Source organism: Carettochelys insculpta, chromosome 2, assembly GCF_033958435.1.
Source record: "Carettochelys insculpta isolate YL-2023 chromosome 2, ASM3395843v1, whole genome shotgun sequence".
In the NCBI taxonomy this organism is placed as follows: domain Eukaryota; kingdom Metazoa; phylum Chordata; order Testudines; family Carettochelyidae; genus Carettochelys; species Carettochelys insculpta.
The window spans coordinates 167,154,541-167,173,788 of NC_134138.1; the positions used below are offsets into that span (position 1 = coordinate 167,154,541).

At 43.2% G+C, this 19,248-nt stretch overlaps 1 long non-coding RNA gene across 1 annotated transcript; it reads right to left on the reverse strand.

The window, feature by feature from the left end:
* Positions 1-721: 721 nt before the first annotated feature.
* LOC142008728 (uncharacterized) lies at positions 722-10,275 on the reverse strand. The gene is made up of 3 exons (XR_012644216.1): positions 10,099-10,275; positions 3,927-4,092; positions 722-890 (listed from the first exon to the last, which is right to left on the reverse strand). It is a non-coding gene; the product is annotated as an uncharacterized LOC142008728 (long non-coding RNA).
* Between the last annotated feature and the right edge of the window lie 8,973 nt (positions 10,276-19,248).

Genomic DNA, 19,248 nt, shown 5'->3' on the forward strand with positions numbered 1-19,248 from the left:
CTATAGGGGCTCATTTGCATACTTGGCTTAATCTAATTCTTGACCCCCCCACACCCTTCTGCCCCTCTACTGTCTGATTTGCTCACCTTGATCAATTTTTTTCTGATTTGTCAGCCTTGATTACTGTTTTTGGTTCTCTGTGCCTTAAATATTGAGTCTGTTCTGGTCTGGCTATGGTCTGAAGAAGTGGGTCTGTGCCACAAAAGCTCACCTAATACATTATTTTGCTAGCCTTTAAAGTGCTACTTTACTGCTTTTTTGTTTTGCTACTTTATTATCTGATAATACATCCCGTATAGCTGTGAGTCTCCACTGGGGCAGGGGCGAAGTCTGTGGTCCTGTGGAGGGCTGCAAGTAGGAGGATCTGGCAAAATAAACCAGAGACCAGAGCTGGCATTAGACTCTGAGGACCAAGAGTGAAAGCCCAAGCCTGAGCCCAGCCAGGACAAGGAATGATTGAGACACACTCCTGTGCTTGTCAAAGCTAACCCCGTCTCTTGACAGAACTGTGGAGCAGCTTCAGGAGCAAGTTCCATGCTGAGTAAGTAAAATAAAAGTAAGATCATGTTTTTCTTTCTGTATCTGTATTATTCTTTTCCTCTGCAGTGTGGGTGTGGGCGTGTATTTGTTTATTTGCAGAGTTAGCAGTACAGTACAGCTTTTAATCTAGTGGATATGCAGCACAATAGTCATTGTGGCACAAGTGGGTTGCATGCTTTTATTGAACATTGGTGGTGGGGGACAGCTGAGAAAAATGAAGGTCTGAGACCCATTGATTGAGATCATTGTTAACATCTTCAGAACTTCTTAACCTTGAAGATCTGGGTGTGCTTTCCTGCCCTTGGGACAGGACCAGGGCTATTCCGTGTCCAGTTCTATGGATATCACACCTGTGTAGTAGGGAGCGGATATCAAAACACAGCCTTGTGCCAAAACGTGCTCCAGAGCAACATACTGGGAGCCCCACCCTGCAAACATTTGTAACCATGAATAACATGACTTGTACACAAAAATCTCCTCAGAGGTAGACGGAGCTGCTCATATGAGTACAATTACTTGTGTCCACAAATGTTTGATGGATTGGCACCTAAGAGGGAGCTTTTTGAAAGGGGAAAGCTAATGGGATTTGGACACCTTATTCCCATTTGGGTCTTTGCAAAACTCATGTTCCTCTTCCAGATGTGACAGCGAACCTTGAATGTAATGGGTTAATTTTCAGAGCTATTAACCCTTCCTCTTTCTAAGCACCCTTTGTAGCATTGGTTCCCACAGTGGGAGAATGTGCCCTTGTGAGGGCATTAGAGGATTCCAGGGGGCAGTGATGACACAAGAAAAAAAATAAAGATTTTTAATGTCAAATTCAACTGAAATGCTCAATTTTTAAAACTGCATTTAATCATTTCTTCCGTCAGCACTCACAGAATTGTTAGTCCATTCTAAACCTTAAAAAAAAAATAGGGACGTTTGATTTCAACATTTGTCGGCATTGTTCATTTCCAAATTTAGAGCACCATGCGGCATTCCTGCATGGCCTTAAAAGAAGAAAGAATTATTTTTAACAGAGGGGCGGCCAAAGCATGTAAAACTAATTTCATACTACTATCATAGATATTTGAGTGAATGACTGTGTTCTCTGCCTTTCAATTGCTTTCTTGGAAAATCATTCAAACTACGTGTTCTGCTTAGTTTTCTGAAACTCGTCAGGACTATGTCTGTGTTGTTTGTTGTTTCTTCTAGAAGAGAGTAAATTGTATTCTTTTTAGATGTTAGATAGCATTTATAGGCCAATAATAGTTTGCTGTGTCTGTCTTCATTGTGTAATGTTGTGGATACTTCATTGTGGATAGTTCTCTGAAGACATCCACGCAGTGTGCAGCGGCAGTTAGTAAGGCAAATAGGATGTTAGGAATTATTAAAAAAGGGATCGATAATAAGACAAAAGATATCATACTTCCCCTATATAAAACTATGGTACACCCACATCTTGAGTACTGCGTGCAGATGTGGTCTCCTCACCTCAAAAAAGATATATTGGCATTAGAAAAGGTTCAGAAAAGGGCGACTAAGATGATTAGGGGCTTGGAACGGGTCCCATATGGGGAGAGGCTAGAGAGACTGGGACTTTTCAGTTTGGAAAAGAGGCGATTGAGGGGCGATATGATAGAGGTATATAAAATCATGAATGGTGTGGAGAAAGTGAATATAGAAAAATTATTTACCTTTTCCCATAATACAAGAACTAGGGGACACCAAATGAAATTGATGGGTAGTAGGTTCAAAACTAATAAAAGGAAATTTTTCTTCACACAGCGCACAGTCAACCTGTGGAACTCCTTGCCCGAGGAGGCTGTGAAGGCCAGGACTCTATTAGGGTTTAAAAAAGAGCTTGATAAATTTTTGCAGGTTAGGTCCATAAATGGCTATTAGCCAGGGATAAAGTATGGTGCCCTAGCCTTCAGAACAAGGGCAGGAGATGGATGGCAGGAGATAAATCACTTGATCATTGTCTTCTGTTCTCCTTCTCTGGGGCACCTGGCATTGGCCACCGTCGGCAGATGGGATGCTGGGCTGGATGGACCTTTGGTCTGACCCAGTATGGCCATTCTTATGTTCTTATGTAATGTTTTTAGTTAAACGTAGATATTCATTAAATTCGGCATCTAAGTTTGTCATCAAAAAATAGTGTTCATTCTTTCTATATGTATCGGTCTCATTAATTACAGAATTTCAAAGCAGTTTAACAGTATTTTATTTAATTTTTGTGAGTTGAAAGGCTGAAATTTTTCTGATACATTGAAGGCTTCAAAAATTTGTTTTTCATTTTTTTTGTAGAAATGTCTGTGACAAAGACAAGGAAGTATAAGGAAAAGTATATCAAGTTTGCCTTCACTGTCACAGGAAGAAAAATGGGATTGACCTTCTTTAGTATGTCGTATACCATGCAATTTCTCAGCAATGCTGCCATGAGACCTAACTGGCTGGGGCGACATTTGAAGACAAAACACAAGGCACTGAAAGACAAGTCAAAAGAGTTTTTTGCTGCCAAACTTTAGCTGGGCACAACTAGAGCTTTTCATTAGGAGACAGCCAAACTGGTAGAAGGATCTTATGAGTTGTCACTACTCATTGCCAAAGCAAAGAAATGTCATGTGATTGGAGAGACACTTGTGAAACTGTACTTGTTGAGTGCCAGGAATAATGTGCTTGGTGCCAAATGCCGAAACAAGTATTAAAAATTTCACTCTCTGATAACACAGTGAAGCATCACATTAAAGAACTTGCAGATGACATAGAGGCTGGGTCTACACGTGCCCCCAAATTCAAAGGGGCCATGTTAATCAGGGCAATGGGAGGTTACTAATGAAGTGCTGTGGTGAATACGCGGAACTTCATAAGGCTAATTCTCCCTGGTGGCAACTCTGAGGCTTCAAACTTTTGAGGAATAAATCACTGCGTCATCCACAGACAATCCTGGGCTGCTAAGACCTTTCCAGATCACCCATGTAATTCACTGAATTTGGTAATCAAAGCTGTGGGTTTTGTGAGAAGGAGTGCTTTAAGAACAAGGCTTTTTGCAGCTCTTTGTGTAGATTTGGCTGATGATCATAAACCTCTCTTGCTTCACATGGAAGTTCACGGGTTCTTGAAAGGAAATATGCTGAGCCAACTCTACGAACTCAAGCATGAAGTGAGAATTTTTCTCCAAGGTCAGAAAAAAAATTGTGTGGTGCTTTCACAGACAAAACATTTCAGCTTTCACTGCATACCTTGAGGACATTTTTGAGGCTGTCAACAACCTCAATTTCATGCTGCAAGGAAGAAATGCAAATATCAATTCCTACTTCAATCCAATCAGAGCTTTCATAGAGGAAATTCATCTTTGGAAGCACCAACTTCAAGCTAGAAATGTTTAGTTGTTCACTTACCTCAATGAACTCCTAGCTGAAAAGGAAGATCTTGATCAAATTATGTCTCAGCTGGATTGCCTTGTTGAGAAGATTACACACTATTTTCCAGATGCCACCTTGGATAATCCTGTTTGGAAACTGGTGCAAAATCCATTCAACATTCATGTGGTTACATTGCCAGACCCTTCATAAGAACAAGACATTGAATTGAAATGTGATTCAAGTGCAAAGGATTATTGCAAAGCTACGAGTCTGGAACAGTTTTGAGTAAAGTATCTCCCCATTTACCACAAAGCTGGAGAAGAAGCACCGCGTTTGATCATTCCCTCTTCGTCTACTCGTCTTTGCAAAGCTGTTTTTTCAACTCTCATTTCATTCAAAACAAAACAGCACAGTTGGGTGGAAGTGGAAAGTGACTTGAGTTGTGCTCTTTCATCTTTCAAACCTAGAATTTTTGAGCTTGTGAGAGGAAAAACAGGACCATCTGTCTCATGAAATTAATTTGATTTAAGTTGCGTTTACTTGCTTTAATTCCTGTTTTTGTAATGTCTGTTTTATCTTTAAAATGAATGATTGGGAAAATCATTCACTCTGATACTTGGAAAAAAACATAATTCAGTTAACTGTTAACAACTGGTATGTTGATGTCTCCTTCTGTTTACTGCAGTTCAGTCATGCTTTAGTCAGTTTTGAAGTGGTTTGATTTTGAAGGGTTTTTGATATACTACATTATAAGCACTGAGTTAAATATATACACTGATGGTTTTTTGTTCATTTGGAAATTTTCAATAATATAAAATATTTTATGCATATTTTAAATCTTTCCCATATGCACTGGATATAAGGATAAAATTATTGCATGTTAGTTAACCAAGAATGATAATATAAATATGAGTGCAAAAGGTTAAATTTAGTTCAATCAGAATGGGGGGGGGTGCTTAAGGGTTTAATGAAAACCAAAAGTGGGGCATCCTGTTAGGAAGTTTGGGAACCCTAGCTTTATAGACATATATCATAAAGATTACTGAGCAGTTGTAGCAATTACAGTGTATCTACATAGCCCTTTAGTTTTCTTTTCTTTCCTTCCCACCTTTGTTGTAGCATAGAAAAAAATTAGTATAGCAAAGATGTTATAAAACTATTGCAAACTGTGGCTGCTGGAAGAGCAGGAGAGCAAAAAGAGAGAGAGAGAGAGACTTCAAACAAAAATGCTAGATTTTTGAAGAGAAACGGAAGCAGTGACAGAAGCTGATACAGTGAACTGAACTGCAATAGAACCATGTGGGGAATTATTCAGCTACTCACAATCATTTTTGTTAAATAAATAAATAAAATTGCATTTGAAATACGATGTGAGTGTCAAATAATATGTTGCTGGATTTAGGGCCTGGCAAAGGGGGGTAAAAAAAGGAAAATGGTGAAAACAGTGTACCACGTCAGTCTCCTAAACATGCTCTAAAATAGCGCCTGTTTATTTCAATTAGCACCCATGCAATACTGCCATGTATTGTTTTGTATTTCCATGCCAAGTACGTTTCTCCATAAGAGAAATTAAAATGATGGGAAAGCTGGTGAGTCACTTTCAATAACATCACAAACTTTTCTGCTTCAGTGGTTAGGGAGAAGAGAGAGAGAAAATACTCAGATCCAAGGAGTGACTGTTGGGGAAATAAATTTAAAACTCAGCATTCCAGTCTTTTACCTGGAAGAGTGATAATTACATCAACCTAAGAAAACAATACAGGCTTCCTGACAGGGACTCCTGGGTAAGAATAAATTACTTCTGCATATTGTGTGCCTGTGTGGGCACGTGATGTGTCACAATTATAAAATATGTTGTCTCTCTGGACTGCGTGATTGCTACATTCAGTAACTTGCCAATGCAAATGGGTTTCCATTACAATAAACAGAACAGAGAAGGTTGTCTTGTCTTTCCAAATCTCCTCACCGGAGACCATCTCCAAGTTTTGTTTTTATGTTCTAATTTTTTGCTAAGGCAAAACTCATCCTCCTGATAGTGCTCCTCTGTTTTCCTTGCTTTTTTGCTTCTCTCCAACACTTGGCCCAAGCCTCAGTGTTAATTGGCTTTCTTTTGTATTCTTGAGTGTGTCTTCAATGCCACCCCAAGACACTTCTGGTCTGCAGAGGTGGCAAGCCAAAAACTAAGCCTCATGTAACTAGGCCTCCATGAGCTGCAGACAGGAAAACAAAAACTTTGAAATATGTCTGAAGAACATGTTACTGGCCACTGAAAATTCTGCACTCCTAGTCTGAACAAGCTGCATACACATCCTACTTCCTTGTTCTGTTGTCTTTATTAAATGCAAAACCTTCTGGTAGTATTGTTATGGGCATGTGTTAGCTGGGCAACACAGGCCAGGGTAAGTACTAACTCTTGGAATTGCATGGACGACTTCAAGGAAGGAGGAGATTGATTTATGGCTAAAGAGTCAGAAATGGTGGACTGGAAAATCTGTCTTCTGATTTCAGTTAGGTTTTTTTTTTTTGCAGCCTTGCATGAGTTACTACTTTACTTTCTAGGCTCTGATTGTCTTTAAAAAACTGAGAAGGGATAATACATCACTGTCTCCCATGGTTTTTAGAGATAGTTAATATTTGTAAAGTGCTTTGAGATACTATAGAAATTCAAGGTTATCTCTCACCTGGACATAGTCCTGGAAACTTCATAACATGATGTCATCTTTAAAATTTAAAAAATGATCTTTAATTCCTGGAGACTCCAGGACAATTCTGTAGGGTTGGTAACTAGTGTGTCCTGTAGTTTTGTCTATACATGGGCAGAATAAATTTGGTTGTGTGTACCAAGACATGGGCAGATGTGCACAACCGTAGAAATACATTTTGCCAGCTGTGCGTAGTTGAAGGCGCACAGGTAATTAGCTGGGCAGCATCTGAACCTCTCCTGGGTGGTCACACAAGCGCTCAGCTTACAGGGACACTGTTGGCAACCACAGATTTGAAGTAAGTTCAGCTCCTCCTTATATGCAAATGTAGAATTGTTCAAATTTCCTTTAATAATATCTGTTGTTGAATGTCACTTGTGCAGTTATCTGTACCACTGTTGGTAGAAAAATGCTGACCGTTTCCTTGAAAGAGCTTCCTTATTCTCTCTTCCCTCCTGGCACCAACCCTCCGCCACTCCTCACTGTTATCCTGAAAGCTTATACGGCTCTGGGCTGCTCAGATCTTGCTTTCAGCTACTCCTTAGTTTTGTGCCTGCTTTCTCACCTTTGCTGGGATGTGTCATGTGGAGAACCATGATATGCCAGACACTGGCACCCTTATCACCGGACTATCCAGTTACATGGACTCCCTCCTCAAACCCTATGCCACCAACACTCCCAGCTATCTTCAAGATACCACTGACTTCCTGAGGAAATTACAAAACATCGGAAAATGTTCCTGACAAAGCCATCCTTGATACAATGGATGTAGAGGCTCTGTACACTAATATTCCACACGAAGATGGATTACAAGCAATCTGGAACACCATCCCTGATGTCACCACTGCCAATCTGGTGTCTGACTTCTGTAACTTTGTTCTCACCCACAATTATTTCCGATTTGGGGACAATTTATACCTCCAGATTAGTGGAACTGCTATGGGCACCCGCATGGCCACACAATATGCTAATATATTTATGGATCACCTGGAACAACGATTCCTCAGCTCTCATCCCCTATTACTCCTCTTCTAGTTAAGATACATTGATGACATCTTGATGATTTAGACCCGAGACTCTAGAAGAATTCCACAGAGACTTTAACAATCTGAATCCCACCATCAACTTATGCCTTGATTACTCCACGCAAGAGAGAAATTTCCTGGACACTACAGTACAAATCAAGGATGGCCTGATCGGTACCACACTCTACCAGAAACCCACTGATCGCTATACTTACCTTACACCATTTGAGCTTCCATTCTGCACACATAACTAGATCCATTGCTTATAGTCAAGCCCTTAGGTACAATCGCATTTGCTCTGATCCTACTGACAGAGACCAAAAACTACAAGATCTTTACCAAATATTCATAAACCTGAATTACCCACCAGGAGAAGTAAAAAAACAAATTGATAGGTCCAGACAAATACCCAGAGACCAGCTACTCCAAGATAGGCCCAAAAAAGCCAAGAACAGAACACCTGCAGCCCCCAACTCAAACCACTGCAATGCATTATTAAAGACCTACAACCTATCCTTAATCAGGATGCCACATGCCAGAAGGCCCTAGGTGACAGGCCTGTTCTCCCCTACAGACAACCTCCCAACCTCATGAGGATTCTCACCAACAGCCACAGTCTATATCACAGGAACACCAGTCCTGGGACTTTTCCTTGCAACAAAGCCCACTGCCAGCTTTGTCCACATATCTTTTCTGGAGATACCATCAGTGGACCTAACCAGGTTATTCACAAATCATGGGCACATCTCATGTTCCTCAACTAACCTCATATATGCCATCATGTGCCAACAATGCCCAGATGCTTTGTATATTGGACAGACTTCAAACTCTCTTAGACAAAGAGTTAATGAGCACAAAACAGGCACAAAAACACTCCTGATCCACAAACCTGTTAGCTGGCATTTTAATGGAGTGGGCCACTCTGTTAATGACTCAAGAGTTTGCGTCTTACTGAAGAAGAATTTTCGCAACACTCTTGAAAGAGAGACTGCCAAACTCTCTTCTATATTCAAATTTGATACATTAACACGTGGTTTGAACTGGGATGGGAATTTTCTGAGTCACTATAGGGGCTCGTGTGCATACTTGACTCCCCCCTCTCCTTCTGCCCCCTACTCTCTGATTTGCTCACCTTGATCATTTTTTTCTGATTTGTCCACCTTGATCACTGTTTTTGGTTCTCTGTGTCTTAAATATTGAGTCTGTTCTGGTCTGGCTATGGTCTGAAGAAGTGGGTCTGTCCTACGAAAGCTCACCTAATAAATTATTTTGTTAGTCTTTAAAGTGCTACTTGACTGCTTTTTTATTTTGATAGTATATAGACTAGCACGGCTCCCTCTCTATTACTTGCCCTCTGATGGTGACAGTAAATGCAGTATTTCTAACCCAGAAGATTCAAGTCATGAGTCAGACCCTTCACAATCATAAAACATGTTTTAAAAATTTGTTTTTATTTACCTTTTGTTGCTGAATTTTAAGGACCTGTGTTTTTCAGATTTTCAGGCAGCATCAGAGCTAGAAACTTATTTATTTTTTTTAAATGAAATAAGCGCTGAGATTCTCTTGAGTCACTTGATTCTACCAGTGGGAAAAAGTATTGGAGGACTTGCAATAAAATTGGAACAGCTGGCAGCGCCGTGTAAAGTTAACTGTAGCATCTGTCTGTCTCAACATTTTTAGTGCCCACATCACCATGATCCTTAGGCATGAATGACAAGCAGCTGGAAAAGAATATTTGCAAGGGGCAGACAGAAAAGAGAGCATATTCTAAATGCAAATGATGTCAGGGCTAATGGAGCTTTTATTGCATGGTTGCAAAATAGCAGATTGCACACCTAGAGACAAATCCTTCTCCAAAGAACTGCGGCAGGAAAAACTAACAAATACTTAAAACCTTCCCCAGAGTTCATCATAGCACCAACACACACCATGCTACTTGCCAGCCTTTTTTAAAAAAATCAGAACATCTACTATTTCTAGACACTAAGGTACCACACTGAGATTTTTGAAACTGACTCAGTCCTTGAGTGTGCTTTTACAGTAAGGTCTCAGAGTACACGAACACAGAGTATGCGACCCTGCTCTTATGCAGCTGACACCAGTACCTACAGTAAACCCTGGAAATGCATGATTTCCAGTTGTGCTTAACTCACTCCCCTCTGGCCCAGGCTCAACCCCCTGGCTCTGCATGGCCCCAGCTCAGCCTCTCCCCTCAGCTCTGCTCACCACCCACGCGTAGCTCCTACTCACCCCGCACTTCTCTGACTCTGGCTCAACCTCCCTGGCCCTGGTTCAACTCCACTGCCGGCTCACCCCCCGCCCATTCCTGGCTCTGGCTCACCACCCCTGTGCACAGCTCCACCCCTCATGCCCTGCAGCCCTAACCCACCCCAGGCTTAGCACCCTCCCCACCTGCCTCCCACGGTCCCAACCCACCGCCAGGCTTAACCCTCCCCAACTGCCCCCCATCCCAGGACTTACCTTTCTGCTGCTTCCGGGGCCACAGAAAGTGTGTTCCACCAGGGAAAAAGCCAGACCCTCCCACTTGGCAAAATCCAGGTTACGTGAGGGTGCGTGGGACAGAAGCTCACGTAACTTGCATGGCTACCGTGTACTTTTCCAGTCTTTACTCTGTGCTCTTTAAATGTGCTGCTACGTTGCGCTGTAACACAGCCTGCCTTACAAGACCAGCCAAATGTAAAGCTCACATGACTGTAGAGCCGTGGAAGTGTAAGGCCATATTTTCAGTATTGGTTTTCAGGCAGCATGCAGAGTTCATGTTCCTCCTAGGAATGCATTTAAAGCACTGGTAAACAACAGGTTTAGCTCAGTTAAAATTGGAGCAGCAATTCCAAACTGACCTTCTTTGTGACTACTGCCAGCACTATTCTGGCTTAAGAGTGGGAGGGACTTGAAAGAAGAGGGAGAGGAAAAGGGTGTGAGGGTGGACTGGTGAGGATGGAGGGAGGTGATGCGTCCACCTTTATGTCAGTGTCTCCTCTCCTTTTTGTTGGTTAATCTGTTGGCCAAGCCTGAAAGCCCAGTCAAAAGGGGATTAAGAGTCAATCGTGGTTTAGAAGAGCTCTGCACACAAAAAAGCTTGCCCAGCCAGGGAGGTTACTGAGCCCCAGGAGAACATAGGGAGCATGCCTGTATTTGGCATAGCAAATTCTGCACAGCGTCTCCAGGGAGATTTTCAGGGCCTCTACATAGCTCCCAGCCCTACCACCATTCAGAAGGGAACCAAAATATCATAAATAGGTCACCACCTCAGTCTTGCACCTAGTACAGTCAGTAGAATTAAGCTTGACTTCTGGGGGGAGCAGGACTGGCTGCCAGGACTCCTGAAGTCCTAATCGGAATAATAATTTTTTCCCTTAGCATGCGAGGAGTTCACTGTGAAATGGGATGTTCATGGTCCTCGTGCTTTGCTGTCTAATCTACATTATTAATGGCACTAGTAATAGAAAACAAATCTTTTAGATGAGCCCAGCAGACCCAAACAAAGGTTTGTCTGCTGTGGTAAAGTGACAGTGGTTTTTGTTGCTGTTCCTCTGCGTCATTAATTTTCCCCTCCACTTGCTCCTGCCCAGCCAACCAGTGCTGCTCTCCACAGAAGAGGGGGCTTAAGTCTGGTCATGCCCTATGTTATATATGAGGCCACATCAGTAATTTGAGGTCCATTAGGATGGAAATGGTAAAATCAATGACAAATGTTTATAGTCTGCGTGTAGGTTCAGTATTTCGTGGTATTATTATTATTATAGAACCAGTAGTTTTCTCGTAAAAATGATCCTTGAAGGTACTGGCCAGCTTTCATTTTCTAAGCTGTTTAAACAGAGCCTGGGTCATCTTATGCAGTGGAAGGGCAAGTTGGAGAAGCTTTCACGCTGCAGTTTTCTTGTTGAATAGCAATTTTATTTGCCCTCGTTGACGTATTGTGTATTGTAATTTCAGACCATTATAAAAAATCACTTGAGTGGCATTTTTTTCTGGTGCACTTAGATATTTTTTCAAAGGTTATTTCTCAGTCAGTCTTCCCTTTCTGGATTCATTTGGCTGGTGCTGTGACTTTCCATCTACATAGCATATGGCATTTGATATCACCGCAATGTGTAGCGAGGCATGAATTGGCTTAGTAAGTGTTGCATCCAGTTTTAACTGCAATACAAAGAGAAAAAAAAACTTACAGGATAAAACCAATTTGGCAGCCTCCTGCTTACAACATGTGCTCTTGAGCATTGGCATCACAACATAAAGTTTTACTGTAATGGTTCCCCTCTAGCAATAGATTATACATTATGATGAACTTTTGGAAAAAGAACTACTCCCTTCTTCATTCAAACACGGTTTACAATAACTTAATGGCCAAGGTATTTTACAGTTGTATGGGACACATTCCAGCCAGGGAGCCCAAATGTTAAAACATTCTGAATTTAGCTCAGAACCTGTTAAGTTGATGAGCCTTAGTCCTACTTTACAGACCATGGAAATGAGTCAGAAAAATGCTGAGTGAGTTGCCAAAAGTCCTGCAGGGAATCAGTGGTAGAAGAGAGGCTAAAACCAAAGCCCTGAGACTCCTAGTTCTGTGCACACACCTTCCCTTCCTTTCCAAGCGTCAGCTGCTAATGTAAAAACACGGAATCTCCAAATGTTAGTTACCAAATGCAAACATGGAATGCTGCAAATGTGCCAACACCACATGACTTTGCAGTTCATTGTGTTTTCACATGAACTGATTGCTCCTGAATGGCGTTTGTACTTGAGGAACCATTATGTCATCCTACGCAGAGCAAGCATAAAATGCTAATCTGCCTGAATAGGCAAGTTCTGCATCTGCTGGGTGAAAGGGTTAATGACTGCTCAAAGTGCCAGGCAGTGGGCATCAGCTTTTATGTTGAAACTGTCCCCTGTGTGATGGAGGGAAGGTGACAGATGGATAACTCTTTTGGAGATAAAAGTCCACCCCGAGCTTCAGAAGAAGCAAGGGCCTAGGCTTTCAAGATTGGAGTCATGACTGTCAGGAAAGTTGCAAGTAAGTCGTAAGGTTTTTGTTTCTGTTTTTGGGGTTTTTTCTGTAACATGGGGTCATGGTGTGGCAATGGTGGAGGACTGGGGAATCAGGTGTAAAGGCAACACATCTTAATAGAATTAATTTATGTGGGAAGCCTAGGATTAGGCATGTTGGGGCGGGGGAGAAATCCCCAGTCCCTAATACATTTCTCTTTCTGCTAAAACCAGTCCAATAAATGAAAAAGCAACACTCTTGTTGACCGGCAGGGTGATTTTAGTATAAAGAACTAGAAGATGGAAGGTCTGATGCAGATTTAACAAGACACCCTTGCACAAGGCATGCTTATAAGTTTGGAAAGGGAAGAGCATGGGCAACAAAGGAGTACATTTCCTTCCCCTGCTGCTAAGCCATGCTAAAAAGCTTTAGGAGGTGATATTCTAAGCAACTAAGGATGTAATGTTGCTCATAGGGGAAATAAAAGGAAATAACTTTTTAAAAGCTTTCTAATAAAGATAGGGCCTAACCAGATATTATAAGGCTTAAGCATAAAACCTATCTAGTTAGCCTAACATGCTTGATTTAGAATTATAACATTTAGCAATATGTAGCTCATGATTAGAAAACAAAAACACAGAAGGGAAGATTGAGTTTGAAATAGTGGATTTCTATGGGATTTTTGGTACATGTGCACAGGAAGTGAAACAACATTCACATGTCAAATCCACTGTGAAATGTAACGGTATGATCCCCCCTGGAATGACACACAGGCAGGGGCTGTGCTGGACATGCAGGGAATGTAAGGAAAAGGATGTGAAGAGATGATCAGTCCAACCTCCCATTGGGACACGCCAGGGGAAGTCAGAATGTTGGAAGCCTGAGTATGAACTAGCTCTCGTGTGATGATCTCTGCTTACTTTTCTCCTCCGTTTGCTGTTACTAGTCTCCACAATGTAGAAAATATGTTGGCATTGGCGGATTACTTTCTCTCATATCAGCCAAAGGCTGGAAGTATGCACATCAAGGGGATATTTTGTTCTCTGCACCTGGTTTTGTATAGTTATGCTGATGCCTGGATTTATTTTGATTTTAAAATCCTTATTGTGCGAGTCCATAATAATTTTACAGAGCTGCTGAGTAAAGAACGTGTTATTAGTGACAAGTGCAATTTGCACCCTAAACTTATCTGAGGTTATGTTGCGAGAGATCCCATCTGTATAAGAGGATGTATATAAGAGGCTATGCCAGTCCATGTTCTCAACCAGCTCTTCGCCTCTGCAGAAGCACTTAATAAATGTGAAGTATGTTTTGGTGATGTACATCCACCAGCTCATTTCACAAAGGCCTCAGTTGACAGATGATAGGGATTTTTGCTCATTACTGTCCTTCTGAGTTTGAGGTGGCAGTCTGCAATAAAGCCTCCGCAGAGCTTCAGAATCATTCAATCAACAGAGTGTATTGTTTCTCTCTGAGGAGATTGTATCCAGATTGTGGGAAGGTTGCCTTGGGTCCCACAGGCAAAGATGGACCTGGACTGTATCATCACCCAAGTTTGACTATTTGATCCGGAGCTTCGGTTTGTGTCATCTGTCCGAGGAAACAACATACTATGAAACCATCCCTGCATCCAGTGTGCTGGGTGTGGGCCTCAGAGTGCTTCTGAGAGTCATTGGTGCCCAGTATTTCTAGCGTGCTGTCTTAGGAGAGGAAGCTGGGGGCTGGGGCATGACAGGGACTGCCTGGTACAGTGACCAACCCGACCTACACACTCAGGCTGGGGGTTGCTGTGGAAAACAGGTATCTGGTGCTTAGAGTACAGTTCTGGGAGTTGCTGAGAGGGAGGAAAAATGCAACTTTGTGCTTGGAAATAAACACATTCCATAGCTAATGGTGAACCTGAGAGTAACAGAGCAATCTGGCGAGTACAGTACTGCACTGTTCTGCCGCTGAATAGCTCTATTCACTGCCTCCGTGATAAACGAGACTTGCAATAGTAAAAAAAGGAAAAAATTGGCTTTCAGGTTGGGTTCTTGTATTATCTGCTGCAATAGTTCTGCTTTCGCAAAGCATGAAAAAATAAATCAGTCCTGTAATTGCTTTATTGTTGCCTTCTCTCCCTCCCCCACCTCTCTGTCTCTGAGGTGATCTGTCTCAAATATTGTGTCTTTTCATTATGATCCTGATTTAATCAGATCCTGCCTTGTTCTATATCAACCTGCTCACCTTTCAGAGATAGTGAGAGAGAAGTAGAGACTAAGAAGATCTATTGAAAGGCAATAAAAATAGCTAGAGGAGGTAACCAAGGACTACTGCGTGATGTTATTTTACAAATAGGAGGAGATTAAAGTGAGGCATTCAAAATTATGAAGGGGACCCATTTTGCCAAATAAAAAGGGCTAACCTGCTGAAGTTAAGGAGCAGATAATGCAGAACCAATCAAAGGAAAATCTACTTTATTATCTACACAGGAACCCAAATGTGTTAGGTGATTTTCATGCAAATAAGACGTCATAAAAAGCTGAGAATCGAAGTTAGACAAAGCACAGTGTATACGAAAGTAGAAGGGCTGTGGGTAATGCAAGGGAGGACAAAAGTACCAGCTCATGTTGTGTTAACGTACTATATACTAGTACATTAACACAACACAGCCAAACACTGCTCAAAGCTGCTGGCCACCCTCCGTATGTGCCCCTCTGCACTGCTGGGGGGGACACAGGGGAGAGCTTTGTGGCCAATGGTTTCTTGGCCAATGGGAGCTGGAAGACTGTGCTGGGGGTGAGCATAGCATGTGAATCATTCCTCTCAGTGCACAGTGTGGAAAAGCACATGGAGCAGCCAGCCTCTCTGAGTGGTGTGGGGCTGTTCCCTGCCTAAGGGACCCAGTGGGGCGGGCTGTGAGCCAGATTCAGAGGCTTGGCAGGCCAGATCCAGTCTGTGGGCCGTACCTTGCCTGTCCTGTTCTGTATGCTGAGAAATAAATACTCATTTAATACTGTGAGCATAGAACCAAACTGAGAGTACAGACCGGACCAAATTAGCTTAGTGCCTGGCTGTTTCACAGAAGCTGGCCCTCCTTTCAGACAGATGTGCTCACCTTGTCTGCGGACCAACAGTAGGAGGGAGAATTATTTGACTTATTTTTAGTTCTCTTTCTTGTAACTTCCTGTTTAATGCTTCTCTGTTCAATATCAATCTTGTGCTTCTCGATGACAGATGGCGCTACGTTTCACCTGACAAACTCCCCCTCCCCAAGTTTCAAGGGGGCTTGCGATGGGTGGTGGTCTCCACGGTTTCTCCAAATCCATCATGCCACATTGTCAAACAGCTGCTGCTTTTCACTCTAGAACAGGGGTGGCCAACCAGTTAGAGACGAAGAGCCAAAATAGCAGTGGCTAAAGTGCAAAGAGCCACGTATTATATATTTATTTATGTGTGTATTTTATATATATATTGTGACAGACCACTGCCTGGGGGCTACAGAATTCCGCAGGAAGGCAGGTATACTGGCTGGTGGGGGAATGCTTTCCTGTTCCCCAATTAAGGCAGACAGCTGGGGGCCTCATTAACCATTAGCCACAGCTGAGTCTAATCAGCAGTCATTGGCTAGCTGAGGCCCTGCACTCCCTATAAAAGGTTCCTCCTAGCTGGTTGCAGGGGGGAAGGTTTTGGAAGGCGTATGCAAGAGGAAGAGGTAACACAGGGAAGTGGTGGGTGAAGTGGCCCATGGGTAGGTTGCTACATTGGGGCAGGGGAGAAGGCCCAGCCAGCAGCCACCGGACCTTGTAGGGACCCTGGGCCGGAGTCCAGGGTAGATGGCAGGTCTGGACTCCCCCCAGCCTTCCCTGAGGGCTATTCCACTAGAACAGGCGTGAGCCTGCAAGGGGACTGGCTTTATTCTGCCCCACTTGGGACTTGCCTATGATGAGGATGGCTCGCTAAGTGGAGACTCCTGCCTCTGGGAAGGCCTGGGCAGATAAGGGGTCTCTGTGAGTCTCTGAGGCACAACAGAGAAAACTGCCAGGAAGCGCAGGGACCTACAGGGTTGACAAGGGACTTTGTCACCATATATATATATATATATATATAGATAGATAAAAATAAATATCTAATATGTGGCTTAATGCTCTCCCCCTCCCCAAGAGCCAGGCACTCCCAGCCTCCTCCCCCACTCTAATTGCATGCCAGCAACTCACTGGAGCCACTGCAGCCATGTGCTTCTCCCACCAAGTGGTGGGGCATGTGCGTGGAGCAGGTGAGTGGCGCTCCCAGTGTGCAGTGCTGAAGAGCTGCATTTAAAGGCTCGAAGAGCTGCAGGTTGGCCATCCCTGCTCTAGGAGGTGTTGCATTGTATATGTGGGCTTAGTAAAGTGTTTTAAAGCCTTGGTGATGATCAGTGCTTTCTCACTGTCATAATCTGCGAGGTTTGTTTACCTTCCTGGCCTCAAAAATCCCCACTGCCCTCTGTTCTTAGACTTGCAGAATTTCAGGTCAGAAGGGAACATTGTGAGCATCTAGTCTGCCCCCTGCACATCGCAGGCCACAGATCTCCACCCACCACCTTCTGTGAAAAACCTGCAACCTCTGGCTGAATTACTGACGAACTCAAATCTTGATTTAAGGTCTTCAGCCTTCAGCAAATCCACAATATACATGAGCTTAACCTTGGAAGTGACCCATACTTCACATTGCAGAGGAAGGAAAAAAACTCCCAGGGTTTCTGCCAATCTGAATAGGGAGGAAAAATGCTTCCAAGCCCCAAATACAGTGATCAGTTAGATCCTGAGTGTTTGGTGAAGACCAGCCAGCCAGGTGCCGGGGAAACATTCTCTGTCAGAGCTCAGAGCCTTCTCCTCCTGGTGTCCCGTCAGCAGTCATTGGAGGTATTTGTTGTTCGCCAGGTGTATATTGTACTCAGACAACTTGGAGGACTGTCTTTGCGAGCCCATCTGGAAGGGGAATGTTTAGTGTCTGCCACCTGCGGATGGGAAAAGTCACGGGGAAGGAAAAAAGTGAGACAAAAGGATGAGAAATATTAAAGGGGAGCATAGAGGGAAATGAAGGTGGGGGTGGAGGAAGAGGAGAAGATGCTAGCCTACGCAGCAGATGAAGGAGCAAACCTCCATCTTTAGCTTGTTACCTTTTTAAGCAGTGGTGTCACCAGCACAAAGTTGACTGTGTGGCACATTTCCAAAGCAGGGGTAGAGGTTGCATTAGACTGGCTGCTGGCAAGTTAGCACCTGGAACCAGATTTGGCCGAACTGAGTTGTTTTCAGTGGCATCCTGTGGACAGGTGCATTCTAGTGCACCAGGTCCAATAGTACAGATGAATTGCTCATGTCACCACGTGTTATTCAGGCTCTGCCCAGATGTCTTTTGCCAGTATTGTTCAATGCCTGCTTCTCTGTGCCCAGTGGCAAGGCCTGTATTAGCAGTGCTGACTCAGCTATAGATGTGCCAGCTCAGCGGCTGATCTCTCAATGATGTCAGCAGAAGTAGGAATGGGCCCATTTTTGACCTTGAATGTCCAATGACTAATGGGGAAAATTTGGCTATTTCAAGCCCAGACATGACACCCTTGTAATCAGTTAATGTGGACTTACTAATCCCCATGCAACCGTCCCACAGTTTTCCTTAGCTCCCTTCCTAAAAGCACTTTTTGCCACTACGACACTGAAATGTGGGAATCGGGCTCAGGTAATACAGTGCAGCATTTTTCTCCCTTATGTCCTCTAGTTCCAACCCAGCTTGGGTCACTAATGAATGAAACTTGTAACCATCTGAATGTTGCTGGTGTCTGTGTGAAACTAGCTGCCCATCTCAATCTGGTAGTTTTCGGAGAATGTTGGGGGTAACTTCTTGGTACAAGTGGGGAAGAAACTGACCGGGGGCCATGCACAACTTGACCTGCTGCTCACAAACAGGGAAGAACTAGTAGGAGAAATAGAAGTGGGTGGAAACCTGGGCTGCAGTGATCATGAGATGGTGGATTTCAGGATCTGGACAAAAAGAAGAAGGGTGAGTAGTAATATAGAGACCCTTGATTTCAAAAGAGCAGACTTTGACTCCCTGAGAGAACTGATGAGCAGGATCCCTCGGGAAATGAAGATGAAGGGGAAAAGAGTTCAAGAGAACTGGCAGTATTTTAAAGAAGTCTTACTGAAGGCACAGGAACAAACCATCCCGCTGCATAGTAAGAAATGCAAACATGGTAGGTAACCAGCTTGGCTTAACAGGGAAATCCTTAGTCAGCGTAAACTCCAAGAGGATGCATACAAGAAATGGAAATGTGGGCAGTTGACTAAGGAGGAGTATAAACATATGGCTGGAGAATGCCAAGGAGTAATCAGGAAAACAAAAGCACAATTGGAACTGCAGCTGGCAAGGGTTGTGAAGGGTAACAAGAAGGGTCTCTATAGGCATGTTAACAATAAACAGGTTATCAGAGAAGGTGTGGGACTGTTACCGTATATGAGAGAGAACCTAGTGGCAGATGATGTAGGCAAAACTGAAGTACTCAATGCTTTTTTTGGTCTCAGTCTTCACGGACAAAATCAACTCCCACACGACGGTCCTAGACAATGCAGTATGGGAACATGGAGGGCAGCCATCTGTGGGGAAGG